The sequence below is a fragment of the Elephas maximus genome, chromosome 7 (genome assembly GCF_024166365.1).
Source record: "Elephas maximus indicus isolate mEleMax1 chromosome 7, mEleMax1 primary haplotype, whole genome shotgun sequence".
Lineage (NCBI taxonomy): Eukaryota > Metazoa > Chordata > Mammalia > Proboscidea > Elephantidae > Elephas > Elephas maximus.
Genome location: NC_064825.1, coordinates 91789533 through 91812059, shown reverse-complemented (window position 1 = coordinate 91812059; position 22527 = coordinate 91789533). Strand labels below are relative to the sequence as shown.

Genomic DNA, 22527 nt, shown 5'->3' with positions numbered 1-22527 from the left:
TGTATTTGTTTATCGTTTTTGTGAGTCTGTTAGGGCAGGGACCACATATGTCTTGATCCCAGGTGCATTCCTGGGGCTTAGTGTAGTGCTCACACATAGCAGGCATTCCGTGGATATTTGCTGAGTGAGCACATGAGCCAGCTACAGGAGAGGCACTGTTACTGAAGACATGTGAACTATAAGTAAGGTTCAGCTCAAACCACTGGCATCGAAAATTACACAGGGTTTTACCATCTGAAAAGAGTACAATATTGAAATATGAAAAACCTGGGTTCGAACCCAGCCTATACACTTTATTAGCTGAGTGACCTGGGCAAGTTACTCAAAGAATCTGAATTTCAGTTTCCTTATCTGCCAAATGAGGATAATTCTTATCTCAGTGTTTTTAAAATTAAATGAGATAATCCAGATCACAGGCCGGCACATAGTTTAGTTTAAAAAAAAAAAAAACCAAACCCATGTTGTTGAGCTGATTTCGACTCCTAGCGACCTATGGAAACAATACCAAATCAAAAACTCAAACCCGTTGCCGTGGAGTTGACTCTGACTCACAGCGACCCTAGAATGCAGGGTAGAACTGCCCCACAGGGTTTCCAAGAAATGGCTGGTGGATTTGAACTGCTAACCTCTTGGTGAGCAGTCAAGTTCTTAACTACTGCGCCACCAGGGCTCCATGGACATAGTAGGGACCTAAAAAGTTATAGCTATTTTTAATATTTGTATAAAACACTGTGCTACAACTGGACTAAACCAAAGCAGTTTACTGAATATAACCGAATGCTCCGAAGGCCAGAGTAGCAGGGACGGGGGCTTGGGGACCATGGTTTCAGGGGACATCTCGGTCAATTGGCATAAGAAAATATATTAAAAAAACGTTCTGCATCCCACTTTGGTGAGTGGCATCTGGGGTCTTAAACACTAGCAAGCAGCCATCTAAGATGCATCAATTGGTCTCAATACACCTGGAGCTAAGAATGAAGAACACCAAGCACATAAGGTAAAGATGAGCCCAAGAGACAGAGCCACATAAACCAGAGACTACATCAGCCTGAGAGGAGAAGAACTAGCTGGGGCCTGGCTACCACTGATGACTGCCCTGACAAGGAACACAACAGAGAATCCCTGATGGAGCAGGAGAACAGTGAGATGCAGATCTCAAATTCTCATAAAAAGATCAGGCTTAATGATCTGACTTGAGACGAGAGGGACCCCGGGGGTCATGGTCTTTAGACCCTTTGTTAGCCCAAGGCTGGAACCATTCCCAAAGCCAACTCTTCAGACAGGGATTGGACTGGACTACAAGACAGAAAATGATACTGGTGAGGAGTGAGCTTCTTGGCTCAAGTAGACCCATGACACTACGTGGGCAACTCCTACCTGGAGGCGAGATGAGAAGGCAGAGGGGAACAAGCTGGTTGAATGGACACGGGGAATACAGGATGGAGAGGAGGAGAGTGCTGTCTCACTACGGAGAGAGCAGCTAGGAGTATATACCAAGGCGTGTATAAATTTTTGTGTAAGAGGCTGACTTGATTTGTAAACTTTCACTTAAAGCACAATTAAAAAACACAGTGCTCTTCACAAACCCTCTTAGTTTCAAAAAGGTGCCCCGTGGCAGGGATGTGAGGAAATAGGCACTCTCGTACATTGCTTGGGGGAGGGCAGTCTGGGGCAACTGCTATGGAGGAAAATTTGACAAGATGTACCAAACTGACAAAGGCCATACCCTATGACCCAGCAATTCCACTTCCAGGAATGTTTCTCCAGTCATGTCAAATGACACATAACAGAGTTTTTCACGGCAGCCTTTTTTTATAATAGCAAACAGTTGGAAATAACCTAAATGTTCATCAGCCAGGGACTGGCTATGTACATTGTGGTTTCTCACACATTAGAACACCAGGCAGCTCTAAGAAAGAATGAGAAAGCCCTATATGCCCTGACATGGGGCACTCTCCAGGAGCTGCTCTGAATGGAAAAAAGGCTACATGCAGATCAATGCGTACAGTATGCTACCACATATGTTAAAAAAGATGAAAGAGAGCATTTACATATTGCATTGTACACTGGGCATCATTTCGTTCTGTTATACATAAGGTCATCATGAGTCAGAGCTGGCCCAAGGCAATTAACAACAAAACAACAACAATGGAAGGACAGGCAAGAAACTGATAGCATTGTTTTCCCCCAGGAAAGAGAGCTGGTGGCAGAGTGGGGCACAATGGGAAAGAGTTTCTCTACAAACCCTTTTGTACTTTTTGAGCAATGAAACATGAAATGTACAGGCAGTCACTGGATTATGAACGAGCTCGGTTCCTAAATCTCTCTATAAGTTGACTTTGTATGTAAATCGGAACAGTTAGGTACTGTCCGTACCTAACGTCAGTTAGTCAAATGTTTGTCTTCGCGTACAGTATATAGTGTACCTTTCTGTGCATTAAAAAAAAAACATTAAAGAAACACTTCCAGATACACTAAAACATCTTTAACATAATAATACAGCAATATTAATAAAAAATGTTTTGATGCACGTCACAAAGTAGCACCTGTTTGTTATTACAAACTACTGTATGTGCCTCGAATTTTTAATACATTAAGCTCTAAGGGGGTTGGTTCGTTTAACTACTGGCTGTATGTCAGTCGGACGTTGGTAACGTGGGGATGGCCCGTATTACCTATTCAAATGAATAAGTACAACAATGACCCTCCCCACCCCCACCCGCAAAAAAAAGGGAAAAAGAGGAAAGCTATATGATTTGTCCAAAGTCACTCAGCTGTTTGGAGACAGTCAGGATTCAAACTCGGCTTCTGATCCCCAACTTCAATGCTCTTTCAATTACCGCATTCATTCATCTATTCATTCATTCAACACAGATGTACTGCTTCACCACTTACTCTAAACAGGAGCTGCCTTGTGTAGGGAGAGTCCTTTATCAGGGACACACAAGCCTGGTTGGAAAAGAAGAGGTAGGGAAGAACCAATTTCTCTCCTTTTTGGCACCACACATCACAAACTGGCCGAAGAGGCCAGGCCTAGACTGTCACAGTGAGTGGGCTGGCAGGAGCATACAGGAAACTGATGGGACATCTTACTGGGCAGCACCTGCCCAGGTTAAAGGGGGAAGCCACTACTCAGTTCTATCTGGTTTTTGCTATTTCAGTATACAAGTCCAGTTTTGCCAGATCTGATTTTTCCAAGAAAACCAAAAACCCGTCACTGTCACGTCAATTCCAACTCACAGAGACCTATAGGACACAGTAGAACTGTCCCATAGGGTTTCCATAGAGCAGCTGGTGGATATGAACTGCTAATCTTTCGGTTGGCAGCTGAGCTCTTAACCACTGTGCCACAAAAAACAAAACAAAACCAAAAACCCATTGCCACTGAGTCAATTCCAACTCATAGCAACTCTATGAGACAGAGCAGAACTGCCCCATAGGGTCTTCAAGGAGCAGCTGGTGGATTCAAACTGCAGACTTTTGTTTAGCACCCAAACACTTAACCACTGTGCCACCAGGGCTCCATGTTTTTCAAAATGTGAAACCATCTGATTTTTAAGTATTGGCAACCAATTCACCACATCAACTAGCACTTTAGGAGCCAAACGTATAGGTCTGTGACCTTTATTTTACCCCGTCACAGCCATGACCACCAGCCTTCTCAGACCTTTTACCCAGAGTCTAAGCCAGGTGTAATGTAAGCCTGGGCTAACCAGCCACAGTGGCTTTGGGCAAGCCACTTCACTTCTCTGGGTCTGTTTCCTTATCAGTTAATTACAAGTTTGGCCTAGCTAATGCTCATGATTATCTTGGGTCACCACCTACACAATCAGCCCTTTCTCTGGGAGTCCCACCGATCCAGGCATTTCTATGAGACTCCGGGGGGATTGGTTCCCAACACAGCACAAAGCCAGAACCAGCCCCCGTCCAATGTTTCAACTCCCATCTACCACATGATCTAAGTGGCTGTTGAGTTGTCATCAATTCCAATATCTAAGTTACCAGTCCTTTTTTTTTGGAGGGGGGGGCTCCACTCTCTCTTTTCGTGTCCATTCGGCTAGCTTCTGACCCCCTCTGCCGTCTCCTCTCCCCTCCAGACAGGAGATACCAATATAGTCTCATGTGTCTACTTGATCCAAGAAGCTCGTTCTTCACCAGCATCATTTTCTATCCCATTGTCCAGTCCAATCCCTGTCTGAAGAGTTGGCTTTGGGAATGGTTCCTGTCTTGGGCTAAGGGAAGGTCTGGGGACCATGACCACTGGGGTCCTTCTAATCTCAGTCAGACCATTAAGTCTGGTCTTTTTACGAGTATTTGGGGTCCGCATCCCACTGTTCTCCTGCTCCCTCATGGGTTCTCTGTTATGTTCCCTGTCAGGACAGTCATCGGTTGTAGCCAGCTACCATCTAGTTCTTCTGGTCTCAGGCTGATGTAGTCTCTGGTTTATGTGGCCCTATCTGTCTCTTGGGCTCATAATTACCTTGTGTCTTTGGTGTTCTGCATTCTCCTTTGGTCCAGGTGGGTTAAGACCAATTGATGCATCTTAGATGGCCGCTTGCTAGCGTTTTAAGACCCCAGACGCCACTCTCCAATGTGGGATGCACAATGTTTTCTTAATAGATTTTATTATGCCAGTTGATTTAATGTCCCCTGAAACCACGATCCCCCAACCCCCGTCCCTGTTACGCTGGCCTTGGGAGCATTCAGTTTATTCAGTAAACTTCTTTGCTTTTGTTTTAGTCCAGTTGTGCTGACCTCTCCTGTATTGTGTGTTGTCTTTCCCTTCACCTAAAGTAGTTCTTATCTGCTATCTATGTACTATCTTATCTACTACCTCCCTCCCTTCCTCCCCCCCTCATAACCATCAAAGAATATTTTCTTCTCTGTTTAAACTATTTCTCGAGTTCTTATACAATATTTGTCCTTTTGCAACTGACTAATTTCTCTCAGCATAATACCTTCCAGATTCCTCCATGTTATGAAATGTTTCACAGATTCATCAGTGTTCTTTATCAGTGCATAGTATTCCATTGGTGAATATACCATAATTTATTTATCTATTTATCCGTTGATGGACACTTTGGTTGCTTCCATCTTTTTGCTATTGTAAACAGAGTTGCAATAGTTACCAGTCCTTTAACTAACCAGCTCTTCTGTCTCATCTCATTTCACCCCACCCCCAATCATCAGAGGGAGCCACATACACCCCTCTATTATATACACACCCAGACACACTTTCCAAAGAGACAGGGCAAGACAACAATCCCAAGGTATCTCTGAAGGAAGTACACAGCAAGCAAAACCCTCAAAGTCAACCTAGGAAACTAGATCTGAACTTCAAGCCCCCACCCTGGTGCGCTGGATGGAAACCAAGTCAGAAATAGGTTTTGAAGAGCAGTGGAACCATTTTGTAAAATCAGTTACCTACCATGACATTGTATTATTATTGCTGATAATAAGAATAATACTATCTATCATCAGAGTTTGACTGTGATAGGGCTGTGCCAAGCCCTTTACATTCATTATCTCACTTAATTTCCATCCTAAACCAGTAAGGTAGGTTTTATCATTCCCGTTTTGCAAATGAACAAACTGAAGGATGGGAGTTAATTTGCCCAAAGTCAGAAGACTTAGAAAGAGGGACCAAGAGCCAAATCCTATCTGATTCTAGAGCTCAAGCACATAACCCTTCTATTTTAAACAATGCCCATGTCTGCCACACACAAAGTCAAGTGACCGAGCACCACTCAACACATCCCTTTGTGAACATCACCCACAGTGTACTACCTCCTCCAGGTGGTGAACACACTCTGTCCCTTACAAGAAGGTGGCCTCGTTTCTTCATGGCATTTACCAAGTGAGCCGTAATCATCGAGCTTATTTGTTTTACTTATTCACTGGCTGACTAGCCCTAATAGAATGTAAGTTCCTTAAGGGCAAAGACCTTGTTTGGGTCATTCACTGCTATATCCCCATGCTGAGCACAGCATTGGGCACATAAAAGGCACCCAGTAAGTTTTGAATCATGGAATGAAACTTGGATTTCTAAACCACCATAAAAAGAAGGTTTCCATTTCTGAAGGACCAGAAAACTCCTCTTCACCACTGACTAAAGTTGGTCTACCTAAGCATTATTGTATACAGAGGCACAGACCCCAGGTCTGCTCTCAGGTTCAGTGGAGTCCACCAACATGACAGAGTAGAGGCACCCACTGCATAGCCCAGTGCATTTGTTTTGACTAAAGACTAATCTTTGCAACTCTTGGGAGACAAAACTCTTAGGGTCAAGGGAAGGACACTGACTTCTACAAATACAAAAATGTTAAGAGTCAAGTTTCGACGATGGAAAAAGCTTAAGAGAACGAATTAGAGCACTTTCCCAGTGTTCCACTGGAAACGGGGTACAGTCTGAGACTCTAGGAGTCTGAATGTGTATAACAATGACTATTACAGCAGAGTCCCTGGGTGGAGCAAACAGTTAATGCACTCACTGCTAACTAAAAGGTTGGAGATTTGAGTCTACCCAGAGATGCCGCAGGAGAAAGACCTGGTGATCTATCTACTTCTGAAAATTCAGCCATTACGGGGCAGTGAGCTTATGTTAATGGGGGAGGAACAACTCAGTAAAGGAGGGTGAGAATGGTTGAACAACTCAAAGAATCTATCACTGTCACTGAACTGTCCATTAGAAACTGCTGAATTGGCGTATGCTTTGCTCTGTATATTCTCAACAACAACAACAACAAAATAAATTACAAAAGAAAATCTTAAGGAGCACAGCTCTACTCTGACACACATGGAGTCGCCATGAGTTGGAATCAACTCCATGCAACTGGTTTTGGTAAATATTAGAGCTAGAAGCATGCAAGCTCAAGTGTTTGTTTCTGCTTAACAGCATTTGCTAAATGTCCATTGTACTCAGGACACTGACAATTTAGATTCACCTATAAGTGGTAATTATATCACCATCATCATCACCTTGGCCTGTAAACACTGTGCAATCACCAGAAAAATCCCCTTCTTTGGTACAAGTTAAGCAAAACTATGGGGAATAACCACAAATCTTATTTACTCATCTATTAGCCCCGCTTTAAATAACACGTTTCCTGGAGTGCAAACGGTTTGGGTGTGGCCAATAAATGCCATCCAGACTGATTCTGTGGTGTCTGCCAGATGACATGCCCAAAAGTCTAGACATAAGTGGTGGCTAAGACTGACCATTATGTGAGCAATTATATTTCTGACATGTAACACACAAAAAATCCTTGTGGGTGAGAGAGAGGTCAAAAGCTACTGCCTGGCAGCCAAGGAGACTTTTAACGATGGGAAAATGTGCTATAGATTAAAATGTGCTATTTATTAAAAATTAGCTCCACTCTTTCATTTCCAAAAGAGGATGAAATGCTTTTGCAAAAGAAAAGGAGATGACGGGAAAGGAAATTTCTCTTAGGTAATGGAGCCAGATAACATTGTTGTTGCTATTAGCCACTGTTGAGTCTGCCCTCAACTCATGGGGACCCCATACACAATGGAACAAAACGCTGCCCAGGCCCCATCCCCATGATTGGTTGTGGATTGGATCATTGTGATCCACAGGGTTTTCATTGGCCGATTCTCAGAAGTAGGTAACCAGGCCTTTCTTCCTAGTCTGTCTTAGTCTGGAAGCTCCACTGAAACCTGGTCAACATCAGAGCAACACCCAAGCCTCCACTGACACAATGTGAATGAGGTGCACTGGCTGGGAATCGAACCCAGATCTCCTACCTGTTAGGTGAGAATTCTACCACTGAACTACTACTGCCTCTCAGAGCAAGATATAAAGACACTAAATAGAGGGTCAGAAAACTGAAGGGAATATCCAGATCTGATCCTTTCACGTAGGTCATGAGCTCAATTCGAGTCTATTTAATCAAACGTTGGAGGGTTTACTATATGCCACTCTGAGTAAAGGAAGCTGAAGAGGGTCAAAGAACAATAAGATATCTGCCCCCAAGGATCTCAGGGTCTGGCAGGAAACACCCAAAAGTGATGTTATAAATGCAGCTTGACACCAAGGGTTGAGTTGAGATGGACAGTTGAGACAAGAGTGAGGCAGAAAGGTTAAACCCCATTCTAGCATTACAAAGCAAAGCTGATGAGAAGTCAACTGAAAAATACTGTTTCTCCATTTCCTGGCCCATTACTCTAAAGGATACGGACACTGAAGACCGGGGGAAAAACAAATTCCGAGAAGGAAAAACAATGTTTCATAGTAAATTGCTTTAAAAGCTCAAGTAGAGAGACTAGGATAGGATGAAAATATCCTATTTCAACAAACATCTACGGAGCATCTACCATGCTGAACACCACAGAAGCCACATGTGGCTCCTGCCAAAAATATGAAGACAAAAGGCAATAGTAAGTAATTGGCCACGATTAAAGAGGAAGACAGGAAGGCCTAAAGCAGGGGTGGCAAACTCAAATGCTATGGGGCCAACGCAGGTAGCACAAGGGTGGTGAGAGGGTTGGGTGGGGAGTGTGGCAAACTAAAGAGCACATGTGTGTTGAGAAGAGCAGCTTCCGACCCTCCTGCAGAAAACAGGGTCAAAAACCAAAAAAAGAAAAACCAAAAACCAAACCCACTGCTGTCAAGTTGATTTCAACTCATAGCCGGCCCTATAGGACAGAGTAGAACTGCCCAGTGAATTCTAACTGCCAACTTTTGGTTAGCAGCCCAATGCTTAACTACTGTGCCACCAGGGCCAGTATCATGAAACATCCAGTGTTTTTTTCTTAATTGAAGCCCGATATCTGAGCTTATCTGTCAAATCCTCTAACTTTTTTTTTTTACCTCTTTATTTTTTTATTGTGGTGAATGTACTTGTAACAAATGGTTTGCCTTTTCAACATTCTTTACATTTACAATTCGGTGACATTACTTAGGTTTATCATATTGTTGAACCATTATTCGTTTTCCCAACTTTTAAATGCTAGGAAAAAAATTTTTTTTTCTTTCAAAACACTATGCAAGCCAAACAGTACATGTCTGTTGACCAAGTTTGGCCCACGTGTTGCCAGTTTGAGACCCTTGCATTAGAGTGACTGGAGGAGAAGGCACACAGCTCGTAACCACAAGGTCTAATGCAACGATAAGGAGAGATTCTGTGAAGATGACTGGGCTACGCCTGAGGGAAAATAAAGAGTCTTGGGAAAAATAAATAAAGTCACCCACTCAGGACACAGTTTTTCGATCAGGGCGGCTGCTTCTCAGCTGTGCCCTCAGGCAGGCCTCCCTCTGGCCCTTGGCCTCTCCATCCCTTGGCCCCTTGGCCTTGCCTCCGTCCTGCTCGGGGTGCTGTAACAAAGCTCTTTAGCTCCATTGATGAGTGCCCAGAGGTACCCCACTCCACCAGTAAGCCGGTGAGTGCCCAGAGGTACCCCCACTCCATCAGTAAGCCTGAAGGTGCTCCACTCTCTAACACAATGGGCCGGCAAATCTAGCTCTTCCAAGTGCCCTGCTGCACCCCCACTCTACCAGCAAGCCTCCTGACTGAAGGCACTCAGCTTTCTTGCTCCATGAGCTGGGAAGCTCACTGCGCCATCTCCTGGTTCTACTGCCACTGTTTCTTTGCCACTGCTTCTTGCCGTCTTCCACTGTCTCTGGTGTTACAGCTCTCTCTGTCTCCTGGGCGTAGCAAGTTCACAGCACAGTGACACTGGGTCCAATGGATGCACTCCGCTTCCATCTCTTCTTCTTGCTGGTAATCAGGTCCTCTGCTTGGGATAGCTCATTTTAGGCCTAGCGGGATGGTAAAACTGACCAATCCCCTCGTTAGGGTTCCATGTACCTTATTTGCATCATTAGCAAGCTATTCAATCCTCTTGGTGGGCCACAAGCACCTTATTTGCATAGTGCCACCCAGTCATTTGGCAGGTGTTACAAAAACTATGGCTAAAAAAATTCTAGAAGGGCCATATTAAGTAATTCACTGCACCGCACGTGCCAAGGTTGAGACACTCTGGTCTAGACTCTAGTACCTTGCTGCCCAAACTGGTCTGAGAATCAGCACAATCAACATCATCTCGGAGCTTATTAGAAATGCAGAATCTCAGGCCCCACCCCAGACCTACTGAATCAGAATCTGTGGCATTAACAAGATCCTCAGCTGATCTGTATGCACATTGAGAAGCACTATTCTAGGTCATGCTTCCTTGGCCATGGAGGAATTTTAGAATAGAAAGGAATCCTGGGGCAGGCCAATCCCATCATTATGTAGATAGGAAAACTGAGGCCCAGAGCAGCCAGCAACTTGCCTGCCCATGGTCCTACAGCTTGCTCATGGAATTGCCAAGACCAGATTCTAATCTCAATACCCTAACTGTGTTGTCACCACGATGCCAGGTAAGAACAAAGTGTGGCTCTTTCAACAATTTAGAAAAGTTGATACTGACCTTTGGGAGGGCCACGAGGTCTTTTCTCAAAGGAACTCTATTGTCTTTTGGTTAAGAAAAAAAATTTTTTTAACTATCATAAAACACTACAAAGAATTACACCATGACTAATTTTGCCTCCAGATATTTTATAACAAAAGTGGCCATACAGTTCCCACAGTGGTGGACTCTAGCAGCCACCATGGCTGGAGCAGAATTCTCCAAAATGACAGCAGCAGTTGACATAGTCTCTCCCAAAGATATGCAGGCGTGATGCTGAACCAGTTCCAAAGGAGAACTTAGAACTAAAAGAGCGTCAAAAGGTTTACAGCAAGGATTTACGCAGTTGAGGTCACAAGCAGGTTGTGACAGGGCTTGAGGCAGCTCAGTTCAGACTAACACAGACACACATCAGAGCCCTTTGCGGGGTTTGCCCTCAGTCCTTGGGAAACAGACAAAAACAAATTCTTTCAGGTGCTCTAAGGACCCTGTTAAGCTGACATATACTCTAGTTTCTGAATAGCCAAGAGAGCCCCTCCCAAAAAACCACTTGCTCCCCAGTCAACACTGACTAACAGTGACTCCATGTGTGTCAAAGTAGAACTGTGTTCCATAGGGTGTTCAATGGCTAATTTTTTTGGAAGCTGATTGCCAGGCCTTTCTTCCGAGGCCTTTCTGGATGGACTTGAACTGCCAAGCTTTCGGTTAGTAGCTGAGCATTGTTAACCAGTTGCACCACCCAGGGACTCCAAGAGAACCCAGAGTAGTCTCTTAATCCTAGTACTTGCTAGAAATCAAATTGCTGTCATAGATGCCTTCAACGAAACACAACTCAGCCTGTGTCAAAAAGAACCGACAAAGTTGGAGAAAGTTCCACAACAGTCCTTTGGTGGTCCGTGACCATATGGCATCCCAACCAGTTTTTATGCCTCTGGAGTTTGTTGGGATTATACTTTTCCCGCTGAAAGTATTTGCTGCCCTTCAATGGGGACTAGCATAATGGCAAAAGGTGAAAGAAATGTTAGTTGAAGCAAAATGCCTGGAATATGAGGCTTGCAAGTAAGGTAGTACAACCACAGAGTATGATTGGGTAAAAATTTTGTCTCTTTTGGCTTCTGTACCTCTAGATAAGCCTTGTAAGCATATTTATGGTTTCCTGGGTGATAGTTAGGGAGCTCTTGTGGGCTTGGTTTTGATTTTTTTGTGTGTCATATTTAGAAAACCAGAGGTTCCCCATGTAACCTAACGGAAGGCAGCCCACCATATTTTCAGCAACCAAGGTTCACTGGGAAAGGTGGTCACCCATTAATCGGGAGGCCTGAGAACACAAAAGTTCAGTGGTAACCATGTAGTCCAGACAATATTTCTCAAAATCCGTATTACCAACCCCAAATTTAAACATACCCCATGACTCAGCATACACCCATTAAGGAAAACACATGGCATTAAAAAAAAAAATTCAAAGAAGAAAATAATAGGGTCACCAAAGGGATAAGTAAAGCAAGGAGAGAAGCAAGAAATTGGAGGTATTGCTGGCATTTGGCAAGCAGTTAAAGTGAACCCAGAATACCCATTTGTGCGTGAGAGAGATCTTACATTTACACTTCGAAACTGAGGAGAGGGAAAGAGAATGAAAGCCTAGAGAGATAAATAACACAAATAAATGCATAATTTTATGCAACATAATTATATGCAAAAAATAAATTGTACAAATAATTATGACGGAATATGGGCAAGGCAGATATTTCCCAGGTCTTCCATAGGCCAAGGTCAAGAGAGAGGGAGATTTTGGTGAGCTCCACTGCTCTCTGAAACCCTTCTGGGCATAGTTCACACACAGAAGCACACCAGGACTCGGACTAGGCTGAGGCAGTGAGGGGCTTGGAGTAAGAAATTTAAGGAGGTGCTCGCTTTCAGAGTCATGCAAGTGCCTTAAATTTTACACCCTTGGCATCTTATTTGTCTCACCCCCATCTCAGTCCTGAGGAGTCTGTGGGTGGTGCAAATGGTTACCAACTCAGCTGCTAACCAAAAGTTGGAGGTTCAAGTCCACCCAGAGGCACCTCAGAAGAAAGGTCTGGTGACCCACTTCCAAAAAATCATCTACTAAAAACCCTATGGAGCAGAGTTCTACCCGAACACCTATGAGGTTGCCACGAGTCTGAGTTGACTCCCAGGCAACCGGTAGTCCCAGTCCTAAAGCACACGTGTCATCCACTTAATTAACCAAACCAAAACCCATTGCTACTGCGTTGATTCTGACTCATAGCGACCCTACAGGAAGAGCAGAACTTCCCCACAGGGCTTCCAAGGAGCAGTTGGTGGATTTCAACTGCCGACCTTTTGCTTAGCAGCCAGCTGAACTCTTACCGCGGTGCCCCCACTTAGATAAAAGACACTCATATTTTTAGAAAGGATGAGTCGAAGCTCAAACACAGAGTAAAGGTGGCTGATTTTCATTCTAAGCATGCCTCTTTGCTGAAGAGAAAAATGAGCAAACCATACTCCATCCAAAACGTTCCCCATAATATCCCTAAATTTCCGACAAGGAGCTCTGTTACCCAGTTGCTCTCTAGAGGCTGACAGTGCCAGCTGCACCTGGCCATAGGCTTTTGCTTTTTAATGAGGCCAGTATATAATGATACGGTTTATTATTCTGCTGTAGAAAATGTAATTTTTAAAGGCGGAGGGGAGGAACAGGGAATATTTTCTGTGTATTTGAAGAATACACAAACACCTCTAAAATCACAGAATATGTTAGAACTGAAAGCATCAGGAGGTAAAAATAATAATAATAAGCTTAAATTTAATAGACTGTTTAAATTCCCAGTTGATGGTAATTACAGAGCAAGCAGTATTTCTTTAAACGCTGCTAGACAGAACTTAATCCAATTTAGGTAATCACTAACCCTTGCTTTCTCTCTCTCCCCTAAATGCAATGTGGAAATCCAAGGATTGATCTACAAAGGCCATAAACTGGCAAAGCATAAGAAAAGAATATTTAAAAAGAGAGATTGGGTGACGTTACCTCAAAGGGCCAAGTCCAATTAAATTGGAAACAGGTCTCACGGGCTCCCTAATTTATATCGACGATAACCGGAGACGCTAACCAGGCACCTTTATGACAGAAGGCATTCAGAGGGAAGCGGATGTATTTACTTTCCCACTCTGCCCCTCTGGGAAGCTCTTCTGGCACGTCATTCGACAGGTCTGGCTCTGCAATCTGACAGCCATCACATCCCAGGCAATGCTAGTAATTCTCTACAAATACAATATCTACAGGGCCCGGCTCTCTCCTTCTTCCATGGAATAACTACTGTCAGAATTATCCAGACTGTCCCTTCAGGCTCCAATGTTCACCCACCTACTACGCCTTCATTTTAGAGCTGCCACACTGCTCTGATAGCAACTTCTAATCCAGAAACTTCCATGTAAACCACTAGGACCTTCTTGAGTACTTGGGACTCTGGATTCTTCATAGAAGGCCTCTGAGGGTAAGTATCAAAATATACTGGAAAGAACAAGAGACTTAAGTTAATGGCTTTGTGACAACGGGAAAGTTACAGCCCTCTCTGAGCCTTTGTTCTCTCTTCTTAAAAGAGAGAAAATAATGTTTACCTTCCCAGGTTGTTGGGAGGCTCAGATAACATTGTCATAACCACACTTGGCTCATGGTAGTTATCCAATAAATAAGTTGGTTCATTTGTTTTAACTCTGCCAAGTTTCAAAGTAAACCTTGGGTCTCCATCCTCTAACAAAAACGTGAATTAACTCAAGTTTGCCTCTGATGCCCTATCATGGTCTTGCGTCATCTAGCCATCCTTCCTCTTTTCTTGGCCTCATTGTGGCCCTTTCCCTTACAAAACAGTACCTTCTGTTTATCAGGGTACCATTCTCTGTGTTCCCAAATTCCAAATCTACCCTGTACAAAATCCACAAAATATTTTATCCCCAAATTTGAACAACTGAGATATTAATTGACATTGACTTGTTAACAACTGATCATTGCTGTAAGTGTTGCCTTTAATAAGCTTTTACAGAGAGGCAACTCTAGGGAACAAACCTTTAAAGACAAGTGCTAGACATTGTAGGGAACTTTTAAAGAGGTTCACACTCTGTTTCTCAAGTCAACCAATTCTTTATTGGCCTAGCTCTGCAAAAAAGATGAAAAGGAAAAAGGCTGTAACTCAAGAAGGATGTCAACATGTTTCCCCTTGTACAAGGGTGGTACAAAAAGAATGACCATATGGAAATATACACATGTAAACTTAGAAATCAGTAGGATAAAGAAATCTGAAAAAAAAAAAAACTTTTTAAGAAATCTAAAAAGTCCTTATTGAATTCCATTTTCTACAGATAAAGGGCTTAAATGTTGCACATACATTAAGTTGGTGAACAAATGGAAGAGCATGACATTTAGGTCTGGACTACCAGCCTTAGATTTTCAGATAGTGTAACAGCTTTCTGAAGACAAAATAAGGATTTTATTCAATAATTGAGTCACTTTATGGTCTTTTGTGACATTAAAAAAAGAAGAAGAAGAAGCCACCAATTCAATCAACTATAGGATGATCTAATCAACAATTGGAGAATTCAACGGAAAGACATCTCTAGTACAGGCTGGCCCTAGGAGCCTGGAATCACAGATCTGAAATCCATTCTCAGCTCCATCACTGTGTGTTGCCTTGAACGTCAGTGGGCTCACCTGTTAAATGGAGATAATATAGTATCCACCTCACGACTGTTTTAAAAAAGATTATATAATATTATCGAAATCTCTTAGCACAAAGTCTAAGACATCATAAAACCTCAAGAGATGTTTGTTCCCATTTTTAAGTAACGGTAACATTCTTTTAATGTTCAAATACAAAACATTATTGAAATCTCCCCCCACTGAAATACACATACACCTATGGCCCTCTCAGTGTGTAAAGAATTGAGGCCCCACTCTTGAGAATCACGCTAGGTGGACTAGCTTATTTCTCATGCCTTTCTTCTTTACACTATTAATGGCTCCAGCTCTTAGAAGCTTCAGTAAAATACTGAAAGGACAATGGTTGGGACTGAAAAAACTGAACACAACTTTGTGGATTAACCAAGCATTGCTTCCCTTATTTGCCAAGCTATATTCCACAAAAATGGGGGAAAAAAACTGGTCAGTTTTTTTTTTTTTTTTAAATCAGATTCTAGGGCTCAACACTGCAACCAGAGATGACCAACCAGCCAGATTGCACAGAGAGGACCAGCCTACCTTTCTCAGTCATGATGGGAACCTCACCAAGAGCTAAATTTAAAATGTGTCTAAATTAGTCGCTGCAAGCTCCATTTCCCCTCCTGAGCAGCTTGCTGCTTCACTTAGTCAACATTAGCACCTTCCACCCTGAAAAGCAATTTACCAGAACAGGGCTGTGACATTCTGCAGCATGTGGGGGCAATGAAATGTCATGGCTGCAACCCACGGTGGTGGTCATGATGACAAAGGGAGGTCAAAAAGATACAAGTCCCCAAGCCTTGATCAGTGAGCACCCCTTGGTGTGGGGGTGGGGTTGGAGGCAATCCGGACCTTTCGTGTCCCTGGTCTGCCTTGGTCCTTTGCAGGGGTCAAATACAACTCTTCTGGGCGTCACCTAAATTTGCACCTATCGCCTGGACTAAAAGGTCCAGAACTCCGCACAAGCAGGGCAGCCTGGAGAACCCAGCCGAGAGCTTTCTTCCTGAGGGTCTCCCGGGGCAGACGTGCCACTGAGCCGCCGCGCGTTAGCCTCCCGTCTTGTGGGGCACATTGCAGTGCTGTAATTGAAACCTTGCACACCACAGGATTGCAGTGGCGTCTATAAATACTCTCCGCCTTACTGCTGACACACAAAACGCGGGCTCCCAGAGCTGCGGGGGAAGAGGCCGGGGCATGTGACCGAGGGCAGGGATTGGGAGAACAGGAGGAAAACCCTATTGCCAAGCAGGGAGGCACCCTGGGGACGGTTCCTGAAGCACAATTCGCACGTACACAGCATGGTCTGGCTCGCGGCGGCCGCCTCTAGGAAAAGGAGTAGGGACTGGAAAGGGAGGGTCCCAGCGCCGGGGCGCGGGTTTCAGAGCGCCCCCTGCCCGCAGTGAGGTCGCCGCACGCGCACAGTAGGCGCGCTTGGGAAAGCCTTGCCAAATGGAGGGCGGGCGCGAAAGTTGAAACGGAAAGGGGATGCCGCCCGCGCCGAGCCAGCCTTGGGGCCGCCACAGGGCTTCCTTGCCGCCAGCCCCGAGGAGGTCCCCAGTGGGCTGACCCCAGCCCGCCCCAGTCTGAGGAGCGCACAGGTCCACCCGCAAGCAGGACAAAGCGGCCACCTCCCCTGCCGTCCCCTTCCTCGCGAAAAAGGGGGACGGCAGGAAAAAACAGGCTGTTTCGGGGCAATGAATCGCCCACATTCAACCAGGGAAGCTCTTTAGATTTGCCCCTTGAGCCGGGAGAGAACGAAAGAGACAAACACACACTTTCTTTTTCGATCTTCTTGCTCAGCCTGGGTCCCACGACCGGCGGTATCCCCCATTCCACCCCACAGCAGTCCCTCGCTCACCCTAAACTGCAGACGGAAGCGCAACCTTCTCTGCAGCCCCCTCCTTCCCATGGTGGTCGCGAATCCAGTCCCCTACGCCTGCGTGTAGCGTCCCGTCGGAGAATACTTAGCCGTGCGGGAGCCCCCTCCCGACTGCCCCCAAGCGTGACCCTTTCCCCCACTAGTAGCTGCTGTTGACACGAGCACCCGGTTGGCCCGGCGACCTCGTTCTCAATTCTGTGCCATTTCTAAGCCTACGACTCGGGCCCCTACTGGGGACCTCCCACTCAACTCCTTGGGGTCCCCGGGGTGAGTCACCCCGAGTCGAACACACCCGCGTCTCGCCTCTACCCCGGATTCCGCGCGCCAGGAAAAAGTTGCCCGTCCTCCCGAGAAAGTTTTCTCACCGGAGAGAAACCAGCGACCTGGAGAGTTTGCGCTGCCGCGCTCCGTCTGCCCGGCTCGACCTCCCTGTCGCCGCGGGGTCCGGTCCAGCCTCAGTTCCTCTCGAGCGCCAGTCAACAAACTCCGCGGTCGCAGAGCTTCCAGAGCCGATCTTGTGACACGTTTTCCTCTTCTCTTGTATTACGACCTCCTCCTCCTCGTCCTCCTCCCACTTTTCCTGTCCTGGGCACATCGCTTTAGTTTCTCTCCAACGGCCCCCACGCCATCCCACTCCTCCTCCTCCCCTGCAGCAACTCTCGCCCGGCTAGGGTTGAGAAGGGGGGAGGGGGGGACGCAGGGGAGGGGACTCCTGCACTTACATCCAGTTCAACAATTTCAGGAAATCCAAGGTCTTTGACTTAAAAAGCCAGGGAGGATGCCACGGGTCAAGGGAGCTCCGTGCTATTTTCGCTCACACAAGATGAGATCCCCTCCTCCACCCCACCCCCCACCCCCCAACAGGAAAAACTGACAAGAAGCCAAGGTGTGGTTTTGGGGCTCACTTAAGAAAAAACAGGGTCCGGCTGACAGGACTAGTGACTGCACTTTTTTTTTTTTAATGAAAAGTTCCCTGGCTGTTTTATGTGCATCAATGAAATGCACTTATATGTGCTAATGAAATATAACTCAAGTCTCTTCTTGGATTTGCAAAACTTTTAAAGTTCCCCAATTCTCTTTCCAACTGAAAGATTCAGTGCATCAGAGGGTCTTTCAAAGTATGAAATAACAGAAAACTAACCGATACCAAAAAAAAAAAAAAGTAAAATTATTTTCAAAAAAATTTTTTTTGTTGCAGGTGTTAATGTGATGCAGCTGCGTGCAGGACTTACTGGCTTGCATAATTTCACCCTATAGTTGTGCAGGAAATACTTAAAAAATGTTGTCTATTCACACATCACATTTACATTTTGAAACCACAGTGACATTTGCTAAAGAAAAGACGCCTGTGTCTTTAATGTCAAAGCTGATTGTGTTTGTTTTGGTCACCGTGATCTTACAAATATATGTGTGAAGACTGCTTGTCAGGCTGTGTCCAGATGATATGATGAAGTTCTGGGTGCCCCACTTGTCAAGTGGTATTAGATAAGCAAAGGGATTCTCAACAGAAATGCCAGGATCATGTTATTTGTTGTTAGTTGCCATAGACTTGGCTCAACTTGTGCTGACCCCACGTACAACAGAATGCTCAGTCCTGAACCATCTTCACGATCACTAGTATACTCAAGCCCACTGTTGTGTATTTTGAGTGTTTTTTCAACATAGGGGGCTTATCTTGAAGCACTACATCAGATAATAGTCCGTTGTGATTCACAGGATTTTCACTGGTTAATTCATTGTTCAAATTTATGCATCAACCACTAAGGCCAAACATGAAGAAACTGAAGATTTTTACCAACTTCTGCAGTCTGAAATTGATCAAACATGCAGTCAAGATGCATTGATAAGTACTGGCAATTGGAAATTGAAATTGGAAACAAAGAAGGCTCGGTAGTTGGAAAATACGGACTTGGAGATAGAAATGATGCCAGAGATCACATGATAGAATTTTGCAAGACCTGTGACTTCTTCATTGGAAATACCTTTTTTCAACAACATAAATGGCTACTATACACATGGACCTCACCAGATGGAATACACAGAAATCAAATCAACTACATCTTTTTTTTTTCTTTCTTTTTTTTCTGTTTCTTTTCTCTCTCTCCTTTCCTTTCTCCTGCCCACCCAACCCTGTGCACTGCCTCTGCCCCTTTTGGAGGGGCTGAGCTGCACAGCTTGGTTGAAGAACCACTGTGTGTGGCCTCCCTGGGTCTGCGTTACCATCACTGACTGGCTTCCTCAGTGCCATTTTTTTATTTACTTGTTGTTTCTTAGTTATTTTTTTGTTTGTTTCTTCTGTCTCTCTCTCTCCCTTCCTTCCTTTCCTGTCTCCCATCTACCCACCCCCATGCATTATCCCCCCGCCCCCGATGGGCTTTTCTGTACCACTTGGCTGGAGAGCCTAAAGGCACCCTGCCTCCCCAGGTCTGCACCACCCCACAGGCTGGCTCCTTCACCATATTTTTTATTTTTCTTTACTTTTCCCCTTCTCTTTTCTTTCTCCCTCCCACCTAGGCCCTGCGCTGCCTCCACCCCTTCCTGACGGGCTATGCCATGCCACCTGGCAAGAGAGATGTCACCTCACTGCCATCCCAATTCACCCCCATCCCAAATGGCTGCCTCCCCCATCATTATATTTTTTGTTGTTGTTTTTCTCTTTTATTTATTTATTTTATTTGATTGTTGGTTTCTTCTCTCTTTCCCCATTTCCTTTCCTTTCTTCTGCCCACCTAGCCCTATTCAACACCCACACCCCTTCTCAACAGGCCGAGCCACACTGCTCAACTAGAGAGCCACCAGCACACAGCCTCACAGTGTCTGCCCCACCCCTACCTGCCAAATCCTACTGCACTGCCATTTTATTTTTTTTTTACTTCAGGTTTTGCTTTTTTTTTGCTTTTGTATCTCTTTGCTTTCTCTTCTTTCACCCACCCACTTAGCTTTGCATATCGCATCCTCTCCTTTCCCTCTTGCCTATCTGCACTGTATGCCAAGTGCCACACCCCTAAGCAGTACTGACGTGGTCCCCCAGATCCTGCCCTGCACTGCCCCCAACCCGGCCCCTTCACCCCATTTCATGCTGCAAACCACCCATCCCCACTCCTCCACCCCTACTGGACCCACCCTGCTGCACCAAAGCTGAGTGACCAGCCCAGCCCACCTGGACAAGGTGGGGAGAAGTATCATGCCCACAGATGAGCAAGCAACAAAACACACCAGCCCATCTGCCCAGACATAAGCAAATAAAACAAAAAAGCAGGACAAAACAATTAAATCTACAATCAATAAATGAAGAAAATAATTCCTGAATGTCCCAGAGAGGGCAGGCAATATCAAAATACATAAAAAAAAAAAAAAAAAACAAACAGAAGAGGATGGCTCCAGAAAGAGACCAAAATAAATACCAGACGACCTTCTGCTAGAAACAAAGGTACTGGAACTACCTGATAGGGAATTCAAAACTCTAATATTCAGAATTCTCCAACAAACGAAGGAAAATGCAGACAAAAATAAGGAAAAAATAAACAAAATCATGGAAAATACAGACAAAATCATGGAAAAAATAGACAAAACAATGGAAGAATTCAGGAAAATAATACAGGAACAAAATGTCAAAATAAATAAACAACTAGAAACCATACAGAAACGGAAATTAGAAACCCAAAAGATAAACAACAACATTTCAGAAATAAGGTTTTAGGAGAAAATCTGAAACAATGCAAGACAGAATCAGCGAAACTGAAGACATATCCTTGGTTACCATTTTGTTTGAGGAAAAATCAGAGAAAAGAATGAAGAAATCCTGAGAACGATGCGGGATACAATCAAAAGCAAAACTTCGCAGGTGATCGGAGTTCCAGAACAGGGGAAGAAAACAGAAAACACAGAGAGGATCATTGAAGATTTGCTGACAGAAAACTTCCCTAATATCATGAAAGACAAAAAGCCAACCATCCAAGAAGATCTATGAACCCCATATAGGATAGACCCAAAGAGGAAAACACCATGAAATATCATAATCACACTCTCTAAAACCAAAGACAAAGAAAGAATCCTGAGAGCAGCTCCAGAAAAACAAAAAGTCACAAACAAAAGGGAAACAATAAGACTAAACTCTGATTACTCAGCAGAAACCAGGCAGGCAAGAAGGCAATGGGATGACATATATAAAATCTTGAAAGAAAAAAAAAAACTGTCAACCAAGAATAATATATCCTGCAAAACTCTCGCTGAAATATGATGAGATAAGGACATTTCCAGATAAACAGAAATTAAAGGAATATGTAAAAACCAAACCAAACTTACAAGATTTATTCGAAAGACTCCTTCAGTTAGAGAACCAACAACATCAGACAACAACCTCAACAGCCTGAATCCAACACTTAAGACAGCATCAGCCAGATCCCAACCTACATTATAAACTCTCAAGGATAAAACAAAAACCAAAAAATTTACAACAGGGAACTGGAGAGGTCAATCTGTAAATGACAACACCATCAGAACAATAAAAGAGGGAATAAATGGTGTAGGTACAGAACTTTCAAATGGAGAAGAAGTCAAGGCGTTATCAAGCAATAAAAGACTGGTTTAAACTTAGGAAGATAGGGGTAAACTTCAAGGTAACCAAAAGAAAGTTAACAAACTCACTCACCAAAATAAAGAAGAAAAACACAGTCTCAGTAAACATATAATCCACAAAAATGAAAGAAATGAAAAAAAAAATCCACAAATAAAAGGAATTCAGCACTGAAGAGTAAGGGGAACAAAGAAAATGTCAGCACCACAAAAAAAAAGCACTACAAAATGACAGCAATAAACTCACACCTGTCAATAATCACGCTGAATGTAAATGGCTTAAATGCACTCATAAAAGAGACAGACGGTGAGAAAATGGATGAAAAAGAAAGACCTATCAATATGCTGCCTACAAGAGACACACCTTAGAAACAAAGACATAAATACATTAAAAATCAAAGGATGAAAAAAAATGTATTACACAAACAGCAACCAAAAAAGAGCAGGAGTGGCAATACTAATCTCAAATAAAATAGATTTCAAAACAAAATCCATCACAAAAGACAAGGAAGGACATTATATAATGATTAAAGGGACAATCCACCATGAGGACATAACCATAATAAATATCTACGCACCCAGTGACAGAGCTCCAAAATACATAAAACAAGCTCTAACGGCACTGAAAAGAGAAATTGACGGTTCCACAATAATAGTAGGAGACTGCAACACACCACTCTTAATAAAGGACAGAACATCTAGAAAGAAACTCAACAAAGATATAGAAAATATAAAGGCCACAATCAACAAACTTGACCTCACAGACATATATAGAACACTCTACCCAACAGCGGTACACATTCTTTTCCAATGCACGTGGAACATTCTCCAGAATAGACTATGTCTTAGGTTGGGTTCTGTAGAGAAGCAAAACCAGTAAAGTGTATTAGAGAGATTTATATCAAGGAAATGACTCACTTGGTTATAGAGGATGGAATGTCCCAAGTCCATG

General features: G+C 44.0%; 1 protein-coding gene across 3 annotated transcripts in view; it reads right to left on the bottom strand.

The window, feature by feature from the left end:
* Positions 1 to 17728, bottom strand: part of PRR5L (proline rich 5 like) — a 100121-nt gene extending 82393 nt beyond the window's left edge. For 2 of the 3 annotated variants that reach the window (XM_049890886.1, XM_049890885.1), the window contains exon 1: positions 17366 to 17728. The gene's annotated coding sequence lies outside the window, so the exon portion shown is untranslated. The remainder of the gene's footprint in view (positions 1 to 17365) is intronic. The other variant, XM_049890888.1, reaches the window with a different exon arrangement.
* Between the last annotated feature and the right edge of the window lie 4799 nt (positions 17729 to 22527).